The sequence below is a fragment of the Alosa pseudoharengus genome, unplaced genomic scaffold (genome assembly GCF_046254945.1).
Source record: "Alosa pseudoharengus isolate Yale_2024_CS ecotype anadromous, Long Island Sound unplaced genomic scaffold, YU_APseudo_1.1 YU_APseudo_1.1_scf_7, whole genome shotgun sequence".
In the NCBI taxonomy this organism is placed as follows: Eukaryota; Metazoa; Chordata; class Actinopteri; order Clupeiformes; family Clupeidae; genus Alosa; species Alosa pseudoharengus.
In genome coordinates, this window is record NW_027468859.1 from 530,001 (window position 1) to 532,500 (window position 2,500).

The 2,500-nt window shown below is 41.1% G+C and overlaps 1 protein-coding gene across 1 annotated transcript in view; it reads left to right on the forward strand.

Moving 5' to 3' along the window:
* Nucleotides 1-2,500, forward strand: part of syne1a (spectrin repeat containing, nuclear envelope 1a) — a 153,761-nt gene that overhangs the window by 9,846 nt on the left and 141,415 nt on the right. The gene's annotated exons all lie outside the window — the stretch shown is intronic.

The window sequence follows — 2,500 nt, forward strand, 5'->3', positions numbered from 1 at the left end:
CACACACTCACACACACACACATACACACACACACACACACACACACACACACACACACTCACACTCACACGTACACACACACTCACACACACACACATACACACACACACACACACACACACACACACACACACACACACACTCACACACACACACACACACACACGCATTCATGGGAGGATCCAGGGGAAAGTGGGAGTTAGCGTAAAAAGATGGGAGGGGAAGAGTAAAGAGCGCCTAATTATGTATTCCGCGGTATGTACAAAGACTGCTCCTGAAAGCGGACGTCTATTCTGCGCCTAAATACTTCCGCCTTGTAAAAGCAGGTGTTAATCCAAATTAAAGTTCAATGCTTCAATAAGAGAACCTTTCAAAGACAACAGAATCGCTATTTAGAGCACCAGTTTTGCAAGTCTTTGTAGGCTACTATCAAAAGCAACATTAACTTTCGTTGGCCTTTCGAATGTCTAACTTTCACTTTCACGTCATTCACTTAAACTTTCCTACTTGCTAGATTTGACCAATCTTCCATAGCCTACGTTCACAAGTAGTTTGAGTAGAACTACTGATCTTCATTATCTCCCTGCTCGTTGACATCTTATCATCTATGGTATTATTTCATGATCGCTAAACGTTTGATTCTTTTTAATGTTGTCCTCAGTTAACTTCATTCAACTGCGCTTGTAGGCTCTGCCATTCAGTTGTGGACGTTCGTAAATTGCGTTTATGGGCGGAGAGAGGCAGAGAAAGGCGCAGTTTACACCAAGGATTGAACGATTGATAAATACGACGGAAACTTGGGTCTGTCAGCGTTCGCAGTCTGCGGTTTGTACATGGCGCTGATAACGTTACGTTCGCAAATGTACGTACATCTGGCCCTGTGTGTTGAGTGTGTTTCACTAATTCACGGATTGGGATAAATGCAGAGACCAAATTTCCCTCACAGGATCAAAATAGTATACAGTATACTTATACATACTTAATACTATGTCACGTTAAACTGGCTTGCCATATCAACTCTATTCGCCCAATGTTGACATAGTCAGGATTTAGCAGCTACTAAAACGAGTAAATGAAACTTCTTTAACATGTCTTACTGACCAAGATAGAGCAATGCATTGGAAAAACATTGGGAAGGCCCGTTCATTTGAACATTGAGAAGGCCCGTTCATTTGAACATTGAGAAGGCCAGTTCATTTGAACATTAGAAAGGCCTGTTCATTTGAACACTGGGAAGGCCCGTAAGGCCCGTAAGGCCTGTAAGGTTCATTTGAATGGAACTTGTGAACTTCTGCAGCGTTCTGAAAAGCTGTATAATAATATGGTTAATGATGATATAATAGTGATAGTATATTTATAAAGCTGTATAATAATATGGCTAATGATGATATAATAGTGATAGTATATTTATAAAGCTGTATAATAATATGGCTAATGATGATATAATAGTGATAGTATATTTATAAAGCTGTATAATAATATATCCATCACCGTTTCCCTCAGACAGGAAACATGTCAGGCCAATCATCGACGAGAGGGGAACACGAAACCCAAACTTATTGTTATAAACAGAAGCAGCAACATCTGCAAACATCAAAAAATTTTGTTAGAAAAGTGCAGAAATGTATTTATAGCAAAGGTAGACCCACATATGTTTAATGGCGTATGTTTCCTGACCGTTGGTGCTGTTTAATGGCGTATGTTTCCTGACTGTTGGTGTTAGGGTTAGGTGTTTAATGGCGTATGTTTCCTGACTGTTGGTGTTAGGGTTAGGTGTTTAATGGCGTATGTTTCCTGACCGTTGGTGCTGTTTAATGGCGTATGTTTCCTGACTGTTGGTGTTAGGGTTAGGTGTTTAATGGCGTATGTTTCCTGACTGTTGGTGTTAGGGTTAGATGTTTAATGGCGTATGTTTCCTGACTGTTGGTGTTAGGGTGTTCAATGGCATATGTTTCCTGACTGTTGGTGTTAGGGTGTTTAATGGCGTATGTTTCCTGACTGTTGGTGTTAGGGTGTTTAATGGCGTATGTTTCCTGACTGTTGGTGTTAGGGTTAGGGTGTTTAATGGCGTATGTTTCCTGACTGTTGGTGTTAGGGTGTTCAATGGCATATGTTTCCTGACTGTTGGTGTTAGGGTGTTTAATGGCGTATGTTTCCTGACTGTTGGTGTTAGGGTGTTTAATGGCGTATGTTTCCTGACTGTTGGTGTTAGGGTTAGGGTGTTTAATGGCGTATGTTTCCTGACTGTTGGTGTTAGGGTGTTCAATGGCATATGTTTCCTGACTGTTGGTGTTAGGGTGTTTAATGGCGTATGTTTCCTGACTGTTGGTGTTAGGGTGTTTAATGGCGTATGTTTCCTGACTGTTGGTGTTAGGGTTAGGGTGTTTAATGGCGTATGTTTCCTGACTGTTGGTGTTAGGGTGTTCAATGGCATATGTTTCCTGACTGTTGGTGTTAGGGTGTTTAATGGCGTATGTTTCCTGACTGTTGGTGTTAGGG